Source organism: Apus apus, chromosome 2 (genome assembly GCF_020740795.1).
Source record: "Apus apus isolate bApuApu2 chromosome 2, bApuApu2.pri.cur, whole genome shotgun sequence".
NCBI lineage: Eukaryota > Metazoa > Chordata > Aves > Apodiformes > Apodidae > Apus > Apus apus.
In genome coordinates this window covers 154,804,279-154,826,332 of record NC_067283.1, presented here as the reverse complement: position 1 = coordinate 154,826,332, position 22,054 = coordinate 154,804,279, and the positions used below count along the sequence as shown (strand labels likewise).

Here is a 22,054-nt window from a genome sequence, read left to right as displayed (position 1 = left end):
TATGGCTTGGCCTGCTAAAGGCAAAAACAACCCCAACTCTCTCAGTCTGCCTTCATACCAGAACTGCTCTAGCTCTCTGATCATCTTCATAGCCTCCTCTGTACTTGCTTCAAAATCTCCATATAGTTTCCAGCTCAGAAAAAAAAAAAAAAGGTGGAATTCTTAATTTAGTGACTGCTGGATGTGGGGAAGACACGTCAAAGATGAGACAACTTTACTCTTGCTCCTTTTTGCTGTATTCTGATAGGTATCTGCTGTTGGTATGAGTTCCATGGACCATTAAGCTCAACTAAGTTGGGTGTTAAGGAGGTTTTGTGCCCAAAGTCACACCCAGCCTTCCAACTTCCCATCTGTTCTTGTGAGCAGCAGTGTTGAAAGAGAGGAGCTGAGCAGGTGAGCCTGCATCAGCATTTGGAAGAGACTCCAGCCTGGTTCCTGAGTTCAGGAAGGATCTCTGGTGAGATGCAGAGACTGATAAGTGCAAGGTAGGTTCTGGTCAAATTTTGTAGTAAATCATGTCCCTGTGCAGAGCATGGACTGCTCACCTGAGAATTTCTCTCAGTCTGGAGTCATGGAGTTGTGGTCTCCTGAGCTGGGAACTGTTTGTTGATTTTTACAACATTCCAGGGAAGCCTGAAGGAAGCACAGCAGTGGAGGTGATGAGCTCCGAGTCATGGCCCAATGCCTGCCACTGCAGAGCTATTCAAGCCTGATGTCCTGCTTGGGTTTCTTAACAAAAAATGAGCAAATTTCAGGCTGAAGCTCAAAACAAAAACTCAGGGTGGTGAGGCCATGCCCTTCAGGTATCAGATTCACCCAAATACTCCAGGAAAACTGAGTTCTTCTTGGCTACAAGGAGTAAGTCCAGCAAAAGAATTGGAGGGGGTTTTTTGTAGGGTTTAGGTGTATTTTTTTGCCAAGAAACCCCCCAGGAAACACTGACAGGCAGCCTGACTCTGCTGCTTTGACTTCTGCTCTTTCTCACCTTGCTCAGCAGAAACACTACGGACACAGGACACAAATGAACTCTTCACCTGCCTTGCAGCTCCAGCTCTGTCTTCTCTCCTGGAGCATGCAGGCAGACTGCAGCAGCTACAGGAGAGGGACCAAGTGTTCTCATGCTTCCCCCCAGAGCCAGGAGACTGTGGCAGAGACAGACTCTGTGCTAGGGCTTGGGCTTGCAACCAACGCTGACACTGCATTGCAGCACTAGGGAAAGTGGGGAGGGAGAAAAGCTGATGTGCACCCTGGAGGGATCCTCCTGCCCATCTCTGGTGGGCATCCTTGTCAAAGAGGACTACACTCTCATGGCATCTCATCACAAAAAGGCACAGAGAGAAGCCTAGTGCGGGCACGTGAAAAAAAAAACAACAACAAAGCAAAGCAAAACAAAACAAACCCCCCCTCCCAAATGTGGAAAGCACAAACCCAGCTGAGCTGGCAGTTGTGTTTCCTTCCACAGTTCCTGTGCTGCCAGCCTAACTCATTACTTTATTGAGTGCTGTGGGTTACTTGGAGTGTGAGATTGTGCTCTTAGAAAATACAGCACCATCCTACAAATTCCATTTTTCTTCAATAGAAAGCAGATCAAGGTAGTGCAAAGAAAACCTTGCCAGAACAAATAACCATACAAGGCATGGCATTATGCTAAGATGCTGCTTCAATAGATTATCAGCTGAGGAGAGTCTGGATCCTTTAATACTCCAGGGATTCATGGCTGTGCAAACCTGTGTATGTACACAGATAAATGCAGGTAAACAGGTACACAGTATGCTATTGCCACAGGATTCTCTGGGTAACGAGGAATGGCACATTTAAAATTTGAGGTTAAAATTGGTACTTAGTGATTCATCCCCAGAGATGGAAAAAAAACATATTTTAGGGACAGGGTAGCTAAAGAAGGTGGTATCCTACATGTCACTATGTTTGTGTGAAGGAAGATCTGTAAAGGATGATCTTTGCTGTGGATCCCTGGGACTGATTTAAGCTGTCAAGTCATGGTATATGCTGAAAACAACCTTCAGAAGAGGAAACCAAACACTGGCTAGTGAGATCTGGCAGGACTGCCAACGGAAGCTAGAGAAGAAAATCAAGAGGTAGCTTTCATCTCTGGGAGGAAAAAGTCAGTCAGTTGATTCCACTGGATGAATAGATGGACAATAAGTCAAAAAAGAAATATCAGTGGGACTTCATTCCCTTCAGCACATGGTTAAGCTTAAGAACTCAATGTCATGAGCCTTCCTGAAAGCCTTGAGGAGTCCATCTACATGGAGTGAGTTTCTTTCAAGTGTGTGGACAGTTTGTTTTAGAAATCACAGTAGGGCTGATTCTCAAAAAAGAGACCTCAGCTCTTCCTGATGGCCAGACCCTTCTTATTGTCCTCAGATGGGCCTCCTGGTGAGACTTCTATTTCTGAGACACCCCTGAATCCCTGGTAACACTAAAAGTGGTCTAGTGGGAACTGTGAGATAAGTTCCTCTTAATTTAAAGGGATCCAACCTTCATCTCAGAACTGAGCAAGTAATCAATTATAAACTTATTCTAAGACCTCAAGAGTACTGCAACTGGCTATGACATTCATCATCCTGTTTACCCATCACTCAGCTTATCTTTAGCATTTTGAAATATCCAGCACATCATTAGTGAACTAAGCTGTCAGGACCATGTGTGTTACTGTTACATCTGCAAACACTCAAAAGGCAGGCTAGGAAATGAGGAAAAGGCTGGGTAGCTATGAACAACTGACTGAATATTAAGTTGAAGAAAAAGAACATCACCTGCTCAAATACCAGCCCCCTTTATTATTTTTTTTTCCTTCCTCAGTGAACTCCAAGGTGAACTACCACTCAGCATCGACTCATTGCCCAGCTGATGACCCCTGAAAGATTGCAGCCCCAAGCATCCTCTTCCAGAGAGTTTCCTTGCATTTCTCTGCACAGCCTGTAATTGAATATGAAGCTTTTCTGGGATACATTGGCACAAATGATGCTCTGCAGATAGGAATTCTGTTGCAGTGCTTGCTGCTTGCAGACATAAGTCCTCTCTCCCTTTCTAGTTGTTATTATTACAGATTTCATAAGAACATGACTGAGAGGGTCACAATTTGTCTGGGAGATACAAACTCTAAAAATTATGTATTCTTCCTTTCCATGTCTCCCTCACCAGCAATAGGATGTTGACATGATTGAATTCTTGGGGAGGAAAGAAGTGGGAAGGGAGGGAAGGCAGCAGGTCCAATGTGACAGTGGAATTGAATTCCCAGATCTTGAGCTGAAGCAGAATTTGCCATCAATAGTGTTCATGGAATGAAACAGTGTTGACACTTTCGCTTAACGCTGGAGTTTGCATGAATTCTGTTTATTTTTTCCTGTTGGTTAGTTTCTTCTTGAGAACCCAGCTCTACCAAAAATGAAGGGAGTTTAATTTGAATGTCTGGAAAGATGCAGGTTTTTCTTAAGGAAGAACCTGTTTACAGCAAGATCTGCTTTCCTGGGAAAGTCGAGATAGAACAGCTCGACTTCTCTGTGTTCTGGAGAAGGGCCATGGTGGGAAGTTGGATTGGGGGCACTTGGAATGAAAAATAGGGAGTTTCATTTCTAGAGGACTGGCTTGATTCCTGTTTGGAGCAATGAGGAAAAAAAGGAAGCTTCTATTTGGAAAAGTCCCAAGAAAGGAAATATCCTTTTCATGGCTCCCTGATGGATTTTGTGGTCCTCCTTCAAATTCTGACCAGGCTGATGCTCCCACCTCAGAAACTCCAAGGCAAACAAGTACTAACAACCATATTGATTATATTATTCAGTGAAACTGAGAGACTTTTCTGCCATCTGAGATCTGGTCTGAGAGACAATACTGAGAAAGGATGGATGGAGTCCAGCTTCTTTTTGTTTGTAGTGTGCATTTTAATCTCTACAGCTTTCAGTCCCACAACTTTTGCAAGCAAAGTTCTTTCCAAGCAAAGACCTTCTGCTGGTATAAACTAGAATAACTCTTTCAAATCAAGGAAGCAACATCATATCAAACTATCTCATTTTTTAACAAAGGACCAGAGAGATAGAAAGTTTGCTTTCTTGCAGTAAAACAACAGCCTTCTTTAGCAATTCAAGGAAGGAACAAGAAAACCCCAAAACATTCCCCAACATCCTAGATAGCTCTTGATCCCTGTAAAAGAAACAGCTTGTCTTGAGACTCATACAACACCAATGAAGCAAGCAAACAGTGCTCTGGAGAGTCTTGCCTCACACCCTCTGGGATTGAGCAGCAGAGGTTGCTCAGTGCAATAATCTTAAGAAAGAGCTGGTCATTTTCCAACAGCTAATGACAAGTTTGTTAGGTAATGATCCAGATCAAAACCAAGGGCGATTAATGATCTAACAAACCAGTCGATAAACTGGTGATGAAGACCAATGAGAATCCGTAGCAACAGCCCCCACCAAAGCAGCACCTTTATTAGTCTTTTCTTGTATCTGTAGGGTTCAAGACAAGCAAGGGGCTATTTCAGGAAATTGCTTGCTCCCTGGAAATCAATAACCAATCAACACCTGGAGTTTATTCTGAAAAAATGCATATGCCAGAAAACAAACCCTCTAAGAAACATTTTGCTTAGAAAATAAATGAACCCAACATATAATGTGATTAGCCTTAGACTCAGCTTTTCAATAGCTTTTTCAAAGGGACTTTACTTTTTCTTTGTTTAAAGCTCTTGCCAAACATGTACAACTCTAGGGAAAAGTGCATGTAAGTGGAAACCCATTTCTTGAGGTGTGATACTGGAAATGACCGTAGTGAGCACCTTTGAAGTGACAGCAAAAAAGATTTGTATGAATAAAAGAGTGAATATCCTAGGGATGTTAAGAACTAAAGAGTTCACAACTAACTTCTCAGGCCCTTAAGCAACCCAAGGTTAGAAGAACAACACTGAACTGTAGGCAGCACAGGGAGAGACACACTACATCTTCCTACCTCTAGAGGTGTTTCACCTTGCAGAAGGTATCCTTGAACAATGACCTTCCTATCTGTTTTTAGAAGCTTCCCAACCCCAACAGCCTAATGTATCATTACCCATCTTTCCCAGAAAAGCTCTGCCATGTCTAATTCAGACATCTCCCACTGCCACCTAAGACAATTATTTTGTGCTCTGTAGATTCAGACACCTACCTTATTTCTTTGTCACAATTTCTCCTGCAACAACACACCAGACAAATCAATCTTGCTTCTCCCTTTATTCTATTTCTCTGTAGACTGTACAAAAAAAATATACAATTATTTATCTGTTCTTCAATATCAGTATTGTCCTAATCTAAGCTTTTAATTCAGAAGCTCATAAAGGAACTCACAAGAAAACTGCCCTACCAGAAAAGCCTAATACTCTGTTTCCAGCCATACAAACACAAAACACTATTTAGGGAGAACACGTTTTTGGCCCAGCTCTCCTATTCAGAATGTAGAACTGCTGATTCAGAAGCACTTTTGTGTCCACTTGGTTTCATCATCAGCTGTCTTTAGAGGACACCATTGCTCATCCTATTGCTGCAGTCTTTACTGATGAACTTAGGACCATCAGGTCAAAAGAAAGTGTCAAAATATCTCTCAGTAGCTTTGAGAGCTGTTAGAGCCAAGAAGCAAAACTCCTCCATCCCTTTTACCTATTATATGTCACTAACTTAAAGTATCTTTTTCCTACTGCTCCTTTTTTCCAGAAGGACAAAGGGAATTCAGTGGGAAAAAGAGGTGGTATAAGAAGGTGATGGTTTAGAGGTCAGTAGGCAGGATTAAAAGGCTGTGAAACTAGGGGGGTAGGGGGATGAGAAACACAATAGCAATGGGGTAAACTCTTCTTCTGTAGGAAAACAGCCGTAGCTGATGATCTCCTGTCCTAGGATGCCTCTTCTGCATTCTGTGAAGGCTTATAGGTGAGCCCCCTGCTAAAAATATGAAAGGTTATAACTCCAACAGTCAGTGCATACATGAGATTTACTCTCGGTTTTACCAATGACTGTACTGGAGGCACAGAGACTGGAAGAGCAGCACAGGAATGCAAGTCTTTGAACAGACAAAAGAGAATGATAGCAATCACCTAAAAGTGATTTAGCTTGCCCAAGAGCTGCTTATTTTGATGTGAAGAGCAGATTATAACGGTGGTTTCAAGGTTTGACTTTGATTTCATGCCCGGCTCTGCCACCTGCCTTCATCTTTGGGGGCAGCAGTGGACACAGTGTGTTGGTAGAGTCTGCACTGATGGCATCAGCCCAACCTAGCACTGACTGCTTGAACTGCACTGGTGTAAATAATCTCTCATCCCCCCCCCCACAACAATGTGAGTCACTGATCCTGGCACTTGCCTGTCTTGGCAGGTCTCCCAGAATTCATTATGACCCTCAGCAGCCAGGGGATGCTTTCAATGGGATTTGTGGGTAGAGGTATATTGACTTCTCTATGTCTTGGTTTCCTCATCAGTGGAACAAAACTAATAACCCTTACTCACTATTTAAAAAAGGAAAGGAAAACCTTGATAAAAAAACAACTTAGCCAACTCTGGTTTATATAATGCTTTGTGATCCTATGGCAGAAAGAACTCTAGGAGAGAAAAATAAAGGTATTGTGAATAGACTTAATCTTCCAACTCAGATGAGCATCTGTTCACCCAGAATTAGCCCTGAGGATGGGAAGCCCAATTCACATTCCACTTGCAACCTGCAAGGTGAGGCAGTGATGTTATTCACTAGTTAAAATAGGTTAGAGGGTATTGTCTCATTTCCTTTTTTAAGCACTGAGCTGTCCTGCTAAGACTTTTCCTGCTTATCTTACTCCTTTGTTCCCCAGCAATTTATTTTACTTCATTTCCTCTTCTTCCACTGATTCACAAACCTTTATAATACAGCAGCTACTATGACTGCCAAGCTGATTCTTTTTTTTTTTAATGTCAAGTTCCCCTCCACCACCATTCCATCTAATCTTTATCAATTAACTAGTTAATAACCTCCAATTATTCTGTAAATAACTGAATGGCTGAGCTGCCTCTGTGTAGTGCTTTCCTCTTGCCAAGAGGCATGGTACCAAATTCACCACTTCACAGCCTTTGCAAGAGACATTTTGATAGAAGACAATTTGTATGCTGGGTTGAACTTTTTGTTGCTACCCAAGACTTACCCATTTTGAACGCTTGAATACAACAGAGCAGCATTAGGATTGCCATTGGTCTTCTGAACTTTGAGAGGTTCAAGAAATCACAACAAAGGTCCCCACCTCCACGGGCACCTTTCTAATGCAATAGCTTTTGGAGCAGGCCTGCAGAAGTGCTGTGATTCATGCTGTGCTACCAAATTTGGGATGGGTGGCCATCAGCTTCACATTTAGATTCAGACTGCCAAAGTCTAGTCTCATCTTTCCACCAAAAACAGGGTGCCCAAAGGAATGTGAATGGGTTGGAAATTTCTCTTCAAAACAAGAAAATGGATTCAAGACTGTGTTGAAAGGTAGAAGATCAGAGCTTGTTCTTGATTCTCAGATGTGTAACTTCCTGGGTGTTCTCAAGTAAGTCACTTACATCTGTGTCTTGGGTCTATTAAGAAATGCACTGTGGGGCATGGAGGCTTCCTTTGAGCATCTCCAGCAATGCTTCAAAGTCTCACATGAAAAGCTCTGCAGGAGGGAGCAGCTATTACTATCAGAATCACAATAGCTTCAACCAGATGTGAGTGTTGAGTGGGTCTGCAAAGTGCTAACTTTCTCTGTTACCTGACCTCTCAATACCAGTGTTGCAGCCTTCCTGCTTTGTCACATAAGTCACATGCCAGAAGGTCCCCAAAAGTAACAAGATCAGACTCTTAACACTCAATACAGGCAAGGAGTAGTGCAACTTTACAGATGAGAGCATGGGTGTAGAGAAGAGTCGAGATTGGGACATTGTTGACATGGGCTCCAGATGAGCCAATATTTAACCTTATTCACTGAGACATGGGTCATTCTCTTGTACATATGGCCAAGGCTCTGCCTGTTCTGCAGAGGTGAGAGATACTCCCCAGTCTCTGGTTGGGATCCTGTTCCCTGTGATTCACCAGCAAACTGTTACTTTCAATGTTAGAAGATCAGTTGTATCCTGTCCAGGACTCAGCCCTCCCCCAATAGACCTCTGAACTTAATGGCAAAATTCTCACTGATTTTAAGAAAGAACATTTCAGGGTATTAATTTCTTGCTCTGCCTCTCCGGAAGGAACCATTTACTCTTCTCTCTCTGGAACAGTTGGAGAAATTTTTCACCTCCTCACTGAAGGAAGAAACGACTCTGCTTAATAGAAGGAGATGGAAAAAATATGAGGTCATTTGGTCACAAATGAAAAACTCGCCTGCTCTAGTAGTTTAATGCTGAGTTTGCCTGGTCCCTTTTATGATTAGATTATTACTTATTCACTTATTCATCTATTTAATCATATCAAGGGAGGGTGCCCTACATGACCCTTCTGGGTACTTGCTGATTTCTTTGTTCTTTTATTCTGCTTTTAACTGAGATTATTTCCATACAGGTTCCTTTCATAATGAGCCTTGAATGATTTTACTTTATCATCCATAAGGTGCTTCCAAGTTTGCTGGTGTGTCCCTATCTGTCTGAGCTATTCCTGCAGGACACGTTACTCTTGACTCACAAGAATCAGCCATTTGCAGAGTCCTGGATTTTAAGGCTAGTTTGACCCTTCTCGTTCTTACCTTCTGAACGGTGATGGACATTACACTGTTCCTCAACTTTTGGCTGTTACAGTGTGTCTTTTAGAACAAATTAAATCAAGAGGTGCAAGGCTTGCTAGGACACCTGGGTTCTCCTCATAGCTCTGGCAGATTTTTGCATGGAATCTAATTTCAAATATCAAAAATACATATATTTTTTTAACTTCCCCTCAGCTTCCTTAACCATAAACTTGGGCTTTCTCTGTTTGTGTGGGTTCTTTTACCTAAAGGTGAAACTAGTTGTGTAAGAGAGAAGTATAATGGAAATATGAAAGCCTGTATAGGACAGTTGATTAATTCCTTGTGAAGTTGTTCCTGTGAATATCTATTCGTTGTTTAAAAACTGGCACCATGTTTTCTGACTGAGTCTACCTAATTTAACATACAGGGAGGCTTCTTCCATCAGAACACACCTGCACGACATATCCAATATACAATTATATTAACCCTATCTTAAATTAAGCAATATATAGGGAACAAGGTGACTTCCTTTTGGTTTAGTTAACAGCAGAGGTAGAAGGAGAACCATGGGGGCCTGATGACCAGTTTTCTTGTGGAATCATTAAACCACATCCCAAGTATTACTGCTCATTTGTACAGTTGTTTAACTTTCTGCAGTGATGGGACCATGTTGGATAATTCCTTGGGTTCTTTCTTAGCCTCACACTTCATTTATGAAGATGGACACTTAACTGTGCTTTAAAAATCAGAGGATCCTTTCAAAACAGCAAACAAAAGCCACAGATGAATATTTCATCTGCAATAGCACTGCTGCCTCTCTTGCAAATAAAAGATGCAATAATCAAAACTCCATCTTGACCTCAACTAGTCCTAAGCACTCCGTTTAATCCAAGCATGACAAAGGACAAAGCTCATAAAGGTGACTCAGATCCTGAGCCGAGGAAAACATAAAAAGCTGCATGTTCAACTTTGGTTGAGAACACAGAGGGTTGGACCAACACTCTCTTACACAACTGGCTGCTGAAAGCTGTGCCCTGAGAACAGAGCCTGGGAAGAAAACATGCTGAAAGAAATTCCAGGAAAGCACTGAGGCTCTTGAAACGCTGTTATCCTGCCTCATCTTATGGGTCAAAGGTTGTTACTATTAAGATTTCATCCAACACAGGAGCTGTGAGCTGCATGGCCTCGGAAAAGAGGTCACTGGCTACAGGAGGAAAGAGTTGGAAAATGTGCCAGGCACCTAATTGGCATTCAAGGCACTGAACTGCAGCAGGATTGGCCCTGGGAAAAGTTAATTAATAAAGGCCAGAGTGCTTTCTCAGAAATCTGTTGCTTTCATGCTATTGCATGAACTGCATGAGTTTGAAAACAAACCCATTCTGGTGTAGGAAATGCAGAGGCATGGATTGGTGTTAGCACCCTGTGTTGGCACATGGTGAGTCAGCACATTGTGTGCACGTAGCCATGTTTTCAGTTTCTCTACCCACAGTGATCTTACCAAGCTACCCAGAGAAGATTCCTTAGCTCAACCTCCAGATGTATTTGGAAGAGGAGTTTCAGGCCTTTTTTTGGTTGTCTAGGTACAAAGAACCAGGATGGACCAAGCTTCACCAGCAGTTCTTCACTTGATGGGTCCTTCCAACTATGATGTACACGCTAAAACTTAGAGCAAAGTTTGGCTAACAGCTAGAAAGCTCATCTTTCCTTTCATCACACAGCTGATGATATTTCACATTGGTATGTACCATAATGTCTTGGAAAATGCTGATTTAAAGAGTCTGATTATGAGAGCTGCAGAACTATCTCACTTCCCAACATCAGGGTTTGAAACTAATGGATGTAGAGGATAGGCACCTTATTCCCTGAGTTCCTCTGTTCTCAAGGTAGGTAATTCCATAAAAACAAGTCTGTAGGCTCTCCAAATAATCAGCTGCAATCTAGAAAACTGAATCAATGAAGAGTAATATATGATTCATCAGGTGAAAGGTAGATACCTCTCCCTTGACTCTCTAGACTGTTCACAGCAGTGACTACCTGGGGAAAACTGTGTGATTTCTGAATGTTTGAGATGTACAAGAATTCCAGAAGTAACTAATTCTGCAATTTCCACTGGTGTTTTACTGGAAAACAAGCAGTGTATGTTCACGGGGTATTTGACCAATGCAGAAGGTGACTTGTGGGTATTAATATTAATTGATAACACAGGATCAGAAGCGCCATTAAAATAATATTAATGTCATGCTGTGCTGTTATTAAAGCTTGTGGGTTTCAGTGGACTAGGAACCATGCAGTGGTTAGACAAAAGCTGATCAGAAGTCTGAGCAGTGATTAAAGACCAAGTTTATAAAAGAAATTGGCAGATGAGGAAAAGAAATTGTCAGGTGAAGCCACAAAAGGCAAATAAATAAAAACAAATTCAGGGAACAGCAATTTCTGAAAGCAGAAGAGTAAACATGTTGAAAAGGAAAGTGACAGGAGTGTGGAGATGAAGGAGAAGGGACAAGATCATGTATTTCCATTCTGAGCAGAGCAAAATAAGTTGCAAAGTATCCAATGAGACACTTTATTACTTCAACTTTCAGGCAATTTGTTGCTGTCTATTTTTCTTCTTATTTTACAATAGTACTGAATCCATCTCCTGTGTGAAGTCTCTGTTATATGGAGTTGAAAATAACTTTCCAAACCTGCTATGACTTGGACTGCAGCAGGAACAATGAGTCCAAAAGGGAAATATTTCTCATCTCCTGCTTCTGCTTCCAAAAACCAATAACATGAATGTGTTAATCTGTATTTACCAGCATGACTGGGATGTTAGAAGAAAATGAAATCAGAAACCCAACCTTTCCAGAGACTGAGGCCTAATATTTTGCCTCTTACATGGCAAGCGTAAGGTCCTCCCCCTGGTCAGGGTCACCCTAGATATCAGTACAGGCTGGGAGATGAAAGGATTGAAAAGAACACTTCAGAGAAAAACTTGGGGATGTTGGTGGATAAAAAACTACACATGAGCTAGCAATGTGCACTTGCATAAAGACACACAGCTCCAGGCTCTTTTTACACTGGAAATACTCTATTGGCTATCATCTGCAGATACTTAACCAGTTACTGCAACAATAAAAAAAGAATTTAAATACCTTATCTTTGCTCAGGAAAAAAAAACCCACCTTACCAAAAAAACCCCCACACAACCGAAACACCCAAGAGCTGCCACTTCAAGAGAAAAAATAAAAAGAATTATCCTGTAACAAAATTCTTAGGCTCCTGTAGGGCCCTCTTTTATAGCAACTATCCTAGACACAAGAGAAAGAAATTTTCCTGCCCTGGGTAGAAGGGCATGTCAGCCCTCCAGCTTCATTATTACATCATTTAATGCCTATTGCCAGGATTAATAGGCATCTCAGTTGAAAATACTTTTTGGAGCAGAACTTGGCTGCAGCTGCTTTCCTTTCTGGGGATCTCCTACAGAGCTCTATTAAGCAGCAGATTAAATACTGATGGAGCAGTGCTGGGAAATAAAAATTGTAGCACCATGATTGTTCACACTTATGTTTGGACATTGGATCTCAGCATCTGAGTGAGAGAATATTAGCTGAGATGCTGGGGGCATGCTTTGGTATACCAGGACTCATATTTAGAAGGTATAGATACAGCAGCAAACACCTTCGTAGTGCTGAAGGTACATTGTTTATACTTTCTGTGACAGCCTATAGTCTTGGTGGAGATACATACACTGCTGATGCATCCTAACCTTGAAAATCCAGGTCTTTGTTGGATTTATTCATGGCAGAATGGTTTCTTTCTAAACAACCACTTTAGGAGGCTCAGTGTATCATAAGTGCTTTGGATCAGCACTGCTTCTCTTTGTCTCCCAGCAGATACCTGGCAAAGTTGTATTCATTTATACACACAAACCCGGGTGAGAAGGTTTTAGAAAACAGAATGCTAACCTGTCCTTCTTTCCTTGCTCCCCATCCAAAGTCACGGGGCACATGAGATTTTTCAAGTATGAGCAGCACTGGTTCATCACTGATTTTTGTGGAGCACCAAAAGCCCAGCTGGCAGCAACATGAACACAGACAGACTGCTCACTGTGTGTGCACATGCCCTCCTACCCCAGGAACTGAGTCCAATGCTGTGTGACCCACAGGTTGATGGGAAGGAGCATATATCTCTCCTGATGCCAAAGATGAAGTCAGCAAGAAGCATCTGTTTTGTAGGATGTTTCCCAGCATGAGTTATGGTGCTGGCTCTCCTCTAAGGTGCTAAGCTAATGTTTACTATGGTTTGCCTTGCAGAGAGGCCAGGATTGTTGCCAAGAGAAGCTGTGGATGCCCCATCCCTGGAAGTATTCAAGGGCAACTTGGATGGGGCTTGGAGTAACCTGGTCTAGTGGGAGGTGTCCCTGCCCATGCAGGGCGGTTGGAACTAGATGGTCTTTAAGGTCCCTTTCAACCCAAACCATCCAGTGATTAGATGGTGGTCATGCTTAGGGTTGCTGTGTTGGGTGGGTCTGGAGGTCAGCAGAATTCTGTGCTGTTCTCTGATGCATCTAGCCCAGGCAGGCATGTTCAATTCTTTACTCCTTATCTGCAATGAGGCTGGTACCAGGCTGTTAACCATTAGCACCATCAGCCTGAAGTAACATGAGGTCTTCTTGTTGTGATTGACACATAGTGGATTAACAGAAGCATCCAGCCATACTCACAGTCACAAAATCACAGAATGATTGGGGTTGGAAGAGACCTCTGGAGACCATCTAGTCTGACTCCCCTGCCAGAGCAGGATCCCCAAGAGCAGATCACACAGGAACACATCCAGACAGCTTTTGAATGTCTCCAGGGATGGAAACTCTATAACCTTCCTGGGCAGCCTGCTCCAGTGCTCTGTTACCCTCAGAGTAAAGAATTATTTACTCATATTCAGGTTAAACCTCCTGTGATCCAATTTGTGACCATTGCCTCTTGTTCTGGCCCTGGACATCATTGGGAAGAGTCTGGCTCCACACCCCTGGTTTAGCAGCTTCTTCCTACTGCCAGCTCTGTGTGAAATCACAGACCAGAGCAGTGTTTCAAAGGGCTCTGCAGTAAAAATACTGAGATGAAATAGTCTGACACAAGTCACCCCCTGCTTTCTTGCAACAAGAGTCACAGAATGGTTCTTAAAACACTGCAGCATCCTGGGCTTGGATAGTTACCTAAAACTCCCTGGGAATAGAAATGTACTAAGAAGAGGCAAACCCATGTGTTTGCTCTCAAGATGTGAAGGGACAGAAGATGTCCTCTGCCACTTCCAAACCACCATTGCCTCTTGCATGTGAAGGTCACTGATCTCTACCTTCTGCCATCCTAGAAAAAAAGCAGTTTGAGATCAAGTAGCTATCAAGGAAAACAACAGCTTACAGGACTTGAGAGAAGATAGAATCATAGAATCATCTTGGTTGGAAAAAAACTTCAAGATCATCAAGGCCAAACATTAACCCAGCACAGTGCCAAGTCCACCACTAAACCATTACCCTAAAGAATCACAGAATCTTAAGGGTTGGAAGGGACCTTGAAAGATCATCTAGTCCAACCCCCAATGTCATCTTTGTGTGCTTACAAGTTGGTAGGGGGAATTGAGAAAAGGCTACTTAGACTCTGTGTTACTTTAATATGAGCCAGGTCTGGTGTTTTGCTGATTAAAATGTAACTCAACAGGTCTCTGATGTCTTTAAATACCTCTCCCTGTTCCCTTGGAGGAAACTGGGATCTGGGGCCCATAAGCATGATGTGAAATGGCTGCAGGGGCACCCTAGAGGGACATGCAGCCAGAGGCTCATCAATGAAAGAATCACAGAAAAGTTGTGATCCTGGGTGGAAATTTATTTCTCAGTGGTGTAGCAAGCTTGACTAAACAACTTTTCACCCTGTCTCTGTTCACTCAATTGAGGTCACCCTCCTGCACCCCCAGAAAAAGAGAGGAGTTTCTCCTGGTCATCCCACTTCAGCTGTGTCAGTCTGCTCCTCCCTGGAGCAGATGGCAGGAGATGTCAGGTTTTAAAGTGCATCCTCAGGATAATAGCAAGGTGGCTGTTTTACTTCTAAATTATGTATCAGTACCTCAGCACACACTCCCAGCAGGTGTTTGGTTTGGAGCTGTACAAGCTGTCAGATTCAGGCTTGTCATCCTGTAGGTTGTAGGAGAAAGGGACATGCAGGTCCTGGTGCACAGGAGCATGCCCAGTTCTGGGGCCCTCAGTTCCAGAAGGACAGGGAACTGCTTGAAAGAGTCCAGGGCAGAGCCACAAAGATGGTGAAGGGAGCAGAACATCTCCCTGATGAGGAAAGGCTGAGGGAGCTGGGTCTCTTGAGCTTGGAGAAGAGGAGACTGAGGGGTGACCTCATCAATGTTTACAAATATGTTAAGGGTGAGTGTCTGGAGGACAGAGCCAGGCTTTGTTCAGTGATGTCCAGTGACAGGACAAGGGGCAGTGGGTGCAAACTGGAACAGAGGAGGTTCCATGTAGACATAAGAAACCTTCTTTCTTGTGAGAGTGACAGAGCCCTGGGACAGGCTGCCCAGAGAGGTTGTGGAGTCTCCTTCACTGGACACATTCCAAACCCACCTGGACACCTTCCTGTGTGATGTGCTCTGGGTGACCCTGCTCTGGCAGGGGGGTTGGACTAGATGATCTTTCGAGGTCCCTTCCAACCCCTAAGATTCTGTGATTCTGTGATCCACCCAGAGTTTAAGAGATGGTCCCACCACCCTTGGTGTTTCCAGTCATTTTAAAAATGAAGTCAGCTAGGTCAGCAAATTGAAAACCATCATTCTAATGATTTTCAGGCAAAGGAAAAATAGGGACCAGGACTGATAACATCTCAGTTGAGGAGAGGTGACCTCAAGGTGGTGTGGACAGGTGAGGATCAGAAGAGGTGGGGAGGGAAAATTTTTAAACAACTCCAAGTGCCTATTGTATCTCAAGCCATGTCTATCTGGCTTTTGAGACAAAAAAAAGGGTTTCCTTTTGCACAAATAGCTTTACTGAGTCTCTGTTGTGCTGTGGTCTAGCTCTGCCAGGATTATATTGGCTTTTCTGCAGCACAATCAATAAAATTCTTTCCACTTTCATTTATATTTTTTAGTCAGATGAGAAAGTGAGGAGGTCCAAAAAAGAAGCTAGGCAGTGAAGAAAGAGAGTCAAACTGCCTTTATGCAAGCTCACTGAGGTCCATTTTTCATGCAGATGATGACCTGTGGTCCCCTTGCACAGCAAGACTGTTCTGGTTCAAAGCATGGTGTGACTTACCATGTGCCTCACTAGAAAGAACTCATCTTCCCTTCTTATGGTGAATTCACATTGCTGGCGTGAACTGTGCCCCACCAGTGAGACAGAAAGAGATGAAGCTGAACTTATCTCCAGGGAGGGATTCAGAACTGGAGAAGGAATTTACAGAAGCTCCTTTAATGTGCATGATGAATGCCTGACCTGAGGGGATGGACTGCAGCAAGTGACCTTTCCAATGTCAGACCTCCTTCACCACAACTTGAATTATTCTGTGATCCTTGCAGAAAGGACCCTGAGATCTGTCATTATAGATTCAAAATGGCTATTAAAGCCATCTGCCCCAGGCATGACCTGCTTTGCTTTCTGATACTAAATAGGTATAATAATTTCTGGAAGATGGGGAATACTACTCTTACATACACAGACATAGGCAAACCCCCTTTCCAAACATTTAACCCACATTCATTTTCTCCTCGGACTCTCCTTTGAAGTGCTCTTTCCAAAACACTGACCCAGTGACCCCATTCCCTCCCCCACCTCCCCGGTCCTGCCCCCACTGGGCCTCCAATTAAATCCAAAATTGCCTCTGCACAAAAGCAGCTCTGTCAGCTCCATTCAGAGAGGAACAAGTGGCCTGAATAGCTTTGGGCTCATTGGAAACCGAGAAACAGTGTGGTCTTGTGTTGAAGTTGAATGGTGGCGAGGGAGGCGGTTGGAGGTTGAGGGGGAGCATTGAATCAGTTAAAGTAATTATTGAGTCATTCAGGAGGCTGGGGAGGGAGAAGGATTCTTCCAAAACAAAGCCTTGCCATAGATATATAAGACATTTCACCCCTTAAGGAGGTCTTGGGCAGAAAAGGAAAGTACCAGGTATAAAGAGGAAATGTGTAGAAGTCAGAGCTACTGTGATGCCTCTGGCCTCTTGTTTCTCTTTCAACATGGCAGATCTTGGACCAAGCTCTTCTTCACTCCTCTATTCAATTCAGAGAGTTTAAATGTCTAATTCACTCCTTCTGATACAGGGGTTAGAGCTGAGCATGTTTCCATATATCATGTAGACAAAGGATTTGATTGCTTTGTATGTCCTGGATTCATCTAGGTGGTGAACTCAGAGAAATACTGTCAGGATCATTACAGAAAGACCTCTATCCTTTGTCTGACAGTTAATATTAAAATGACAGTCTCCTAAGCAAAGTACTTTGGGTGTAACCCAAACACCTAAAAACTGTCACCTGTCAGCTCAGCAGGAAGACCACATCCATGTATGTGTCAGCATTATCCCTCAGAAACTAACCCACAGTGAGAGGAAATGAGAAGACAACAATTTAAAAGGCCAGGAGAGAAAATCTCCAGCAGGGAAATGAGGCAGCAGTCCAAAAAGAGGAGTGGCTTTCTGCAGAGCTTCTGCTGCTGCTGCAAGGCATATGCATCTCTCCTAGAGCCAGCTGTGATTCAGGGGTGGGAGAACAGGCTCTGATAATCTGTCACAAAGGGTGGTATCCTGGTGGCACTGCATCCACTACAAGATGCCTCTCTTTCCTATCAGGGAGAAGACATCAAGATACTTTTGGATAAACCTTTAGTGAGGAGTGTTCTGTTGATGCTTTACATTCAAGACCAAGGAGTGTATGTGAACAATAGAAGACCAAGAAGGCAAGATCTGTAGCAAGGGGGTATTTTCTCAACTCATTCCAGGCCAGAAAACATTGTCCAAGTGTTCATTTTCCAGTGTTTTTCCTGTCCACACTGAAATGTGAGTCCCAGGGTAGACATTAGTGTGTAGTCAACTTCAGGTAATGATCCGATACAATTCGTATTTTTCCCTATTGAGAGATTAAGATTTCAGCATGTTTATTCATTATTTCCACTGATTCAATTATTTCTTCCTTGGTGAAATGTAAAATATTGTTTTCAATGCCACGTTCATTACAAATAAGAAGAGGAGCTGTTTGGGATATCGTGCTGGTTAGTGACATTGGTCAGAGCTGTCACAGAATGTTGTTTCTGCTCCTTGTTGGGCAGTGTATGACAGTCCTGCTGTTAGAAACACTCTTGTGTGAGGGTAAGAAGCACCACATGTTAATTCTCTTTCTCTGCAGAATCTTTTCTCCCTGCCAGTGGAAAAAATCACTGAGTTTATTACTGTTCATTTGCACTGCAGTAGTTTCCTGAAAGCCAGGGTCACTCAACAGAATCTGTGAATGTCCCTTGTACTGGGCATGTCTGGCATGCAAGAGGTTAATAACAGAGCCTAAAACTCCAGCATAAACAGTTATCTGCCAGGTTTTCCTTTAAATATGAGTAAATATCCATACAAGACCTTAATTTTTTAGGGGTTTGCTGGGATTACTTCTACTTATTCAGGGTACAAAATCACAGCCTTACAGAGCTCTTCAGTGGCAAATACACCAAATATAAGATCCTTCTTTTCTCCCCATCGTTACCAAAGTTCATTATAACCCCACTAAATTTCACCTGGATAAGCCATGCTAACATGTCCAAATTGCTCCCAAAGTGTGAATTGACCTCACACAGGACTTGGTGGGGTATCCTCATGGCTCCGTGCCATGCCAATGCACAAGTACTCTTAAATTATTCTGAAATGGTGAGTTTTAACTCTTAAGAATTCTCTCTTACCCCTCAGCACAACTTGGGGCCCTTCTGCTCGACCTTTTTTTCCTCATATGGCATTTGCTCTTACTCCTCAGGTTCAGCTGTACAGCTCAGAGTTGATGCCTCCTCTCTCCTAATAACAAAACATGCTACTACAACCTGCTGAGTCACACTTTGGTGCAGTGAAGACAATGTCATCTCCTAGCAACCACGAAACAATTCTAATGAGATTCTTGCACGTGCAGAGCTGTAATGGCAAGTATATGCAAAGCTTGTTGGGGCAGGTTTCACTTCTGGATCTCGTGCTCTACCTTGCTCATCAGGGCAAGATGAGGTTTAGAAGGCGAGCTTCTCCTGGTCCATCCTGTGACCAGAATTGCCATGAATTTGTCAAGACAGCAAATAAATCCTGGATAAATGCACCACCATGAGAAACCAGCAACAGGGTTCCAGCTGAGCTCTGTCACAAAGGGAAGCTGCTTTATGCCCATCTCACAACAGGCAATTATTTCTTGTTTGTTAATGACTTAGCTGGCCTTTATGGGAACTAATCCCAGGTGGAATCAGAATTGCTAGAGTCTGACTCATAGATGTTGTCCTGAAAGAAATATTTTGTATCTCAAGGTCTGAAAAGGCCCATTACCTTGAAGCTGAGTTTGCATTTGCTGCAGCTTTTGAAGCACATGCTTACTGCTCTAGTGGGATCTTGCAGGTGCTTAAGTAGCTGTGAAAGAAGTGTTACCTCCTGGCTAGGCTACCAAGCTGGAATAAGAAAGCTCTGAGCATTTTATGTTCTAGAAAAGCTGTGGTGGTGCTGTTCATTTCTTATCTTTGGCAAAGCAGAGGCAAAATAAAGTTTGTGGCACTGACTTCAGAGAGAGTTGCATGCTCTAAGTCAGGGAGGTGGCCCTATGTATTTGTAAAGTACCTGGTGAAATGTGGTACAGTTTGAGCCACAACTTTTAAGCCCTTCTGTGCTACTTCTCAAAGTCCCTCCTTTTACAGCCCTTTCCTCTGTAAGGAGAAGAAGGGCAAGTGTACAGCTCTCATTGCAATTAACGGGGTGGAAGTAGGACAGAGGAGTAGATAGTTCCAATGATGCAAGAGCTGACTAAGGAACAAAGTTTTTCAGCAGATCATTCAAGTCATGAATGAAGACACAAATTACCCTTTTTTAACCCATCCTGGAACAGCTGCTTCAACATTTTCCCAGCTTCAACTTCTATTCCAGTTTGACTCCACCTCCATTTCCCTCTAGGCTGTTCCTTCCTTCCCATGAGTTTCGAGTTAGTTCCCAGTACTATGTTGAAGATTTGGAGAATCATAAAGAATGGCTTCAGTCTAGCAGGATGGGGAAAAAAATGAAAACAGACTTATTTTCCCCTTTTCCTCTCCATTTCTCACCTTATTTCATGGTTGTCTGAGAGTCATATACAAGGCACAGAGGAAGCACACAAAGTGTGCAGGCTTTGTCAAGACAAATGAAAAGCATTTTGCTTCTACAAGGTACCAGCTGACTGTATCATTATCAGCAGTGGTAATAAAAAATGCAGCTCTCTCACCTTAAGGGGATTTGAGTCACTGACATTTTAATTAGCAAGGTTCCCAACTATTAGCATCAAGTCTGCATTCTGCACAAACTTCTCCTTGCTGTAATGGATGGAAATCAGGTTTCTTAATGCTTCATGGCAGCATTTCCACATGGAGATGATATGTCTTATCGTGTATTGCACTGGGGACTGATCTCAAAGAAAACAAGCAGGAGGAGGCACATCTAACAGGTTATGGTCTTCTCTTTTTCAGGGGCAAAAAAGCTCAGGGGAAGCAGTTGGTAGGAAGGAGGTTGCTGGCAGCCAGTCCAAAGCAGGCACAAAGAACGGTCCCCAAAACCCCTGAGAACTTTATCAAAAGATACAATCATTGACATTAAAGGGTGGACAGGCTGCTTTAAAGATGGCAAACTGGGGGCACAGTGTGGCAAAAGTTTTGGTAGACATCATCTAAGCCATTGAATCTTTTCTTCAGGGACTGCAGATGACTATGAAATACATCCATAAAGCTCTCTGAAGTCCTTCCTTCATGGTCTCACAGGCCATGAAACAGGTTGACCAATACACGATGTGAACATCATAGAGGTGAGGCAGATGGTGCCCCCCCTTTGTCTTCCTTGACATTAATATGTGGAGGTAAAAAAAGGCATGAAAAATAAATGAAACTCACTTTTTCTGATGCTCAAGGCAAGGAATAGTGGATCTATGGTGCAAGGAGGAACTGGAGATGGCTGGAAGGAGCCGGAGGAGAAAAGGGATGAAGATGGATTTGTCTCTAATAGAAAAGCCTAGAGACAAAAAAAAGAGAGAACATGGGTATTTCCAGCATCCCTTCAAGTAGAGTGGAAAGTTACACATGGGATTTGTCCATCTGATATGAGGAACCAGGTAATATCCACCCCTTCTACCAACCTGATTGATACAACCTCTACCAGATAAGATCACCTACCTTTTCCATGAGTGCTACATGGATAAAACCCGGCATTAGCTCCTGATATGGAGCACAAATAGGGATTTAGAATGGAAATTCAATGTCTTTGTGTGTGTGTTTTCTAATCTCTGGTAACTAATCACAGAAGGGGCAGCAGCTTCTTTGTCACTGGGAAATATTAAACTGAGACTGGATCTAATTCTCCTGCTCAGCCTGAGTTAGGGGACTGTTTCAGAAACTGCTGAGTGAAGCTCTCTGGTCTGCTCCACACAGATGGTAGATCATCATGTTCCCTTCAGGATTTAAAATTGTTTTGTGTAACGAAGCCAAGGGGGTCCTCTGTTCTCTGTACTGCCCAGCAGCAAGGATCTCCCTTCACTTAGATGTGCTTGGGAAATCGAGCAGTACATGAAAAGGAGAAATAGCTTTTAATTTTTTCCAAACATGGGGCTAGAGCATGAAACTCCAAATGACACTTGAACAACTGGAGTAACGCATAGATTGGTAAGCACATGACCAAAAAAGTGGGGTTTTAAAGTGAGGAATTAACCTTTGAAAATTCTAGTGGAAGGCAACAAAGCATAAAACATCTTTAATTTCACAGAATCACAGAATATTAAGGGTTGGAAGGGACTTTGGAAGATCATTGAGTCCAACCTCTCTGCCAGAGCAGGAGAAAAAAACAACCCACATAAAACAAACAAACAAAACCAACAAAAAACACAACTAGGGCAGAACACTCAGAAAGGCATCCAGACAGGTCTGGAAAGTCTCCAGAGAAGGAGACTCCACAACCTCTCTGGGCAGCCTATCCCAGGGCTCTGTCACTCTCACAGGAAAGAAGTTCTTCCTCATGTCAAGGTGGAACTTCCTATGCTCAAGTTTGAATCCATTGCCCCTCATCCTGTCACAGGGCACAAGTGAAGAGAGCTTGTCCCTGTCTTCTTGATGCCCAGTCCTCATGTATTTATAAACATTCATTAGATCCCTCTCAGCCTTCTCCTCTCTAGA

General features: G+C 43.0%; 1 protein-coding gene across 10 annotated transcripts in view; it reads right to left on the bottom strand.

Annotated features, from left to right (window-relative positions):
* ADGRB1 (adhesion G protein-coupled receptor B1) overlaps positions 1-22,054 on the bottom strand; it is a 286,572-nt gene that overhangs the window by 227,726 nt on the left and 36,792 nt on the right. For 9 of the 10 annotated variants that reach the window (XM_051612439.1, XM_051612442.1, XM_051612443.1 and 6 more), the window contains exon 2: positions 20,783-20,900. The exons of the other annotated variant lie outside the window; for it this stretch is intronic. The gene's annotated coding sequence lies outside the window, so the exon portion shown is untranslated. The remainder of the gene's footprint in view (positions 1-20,782; positions 20,901-22,054) is intronic. 10 annotated transcript variants of the gene reach the window in all.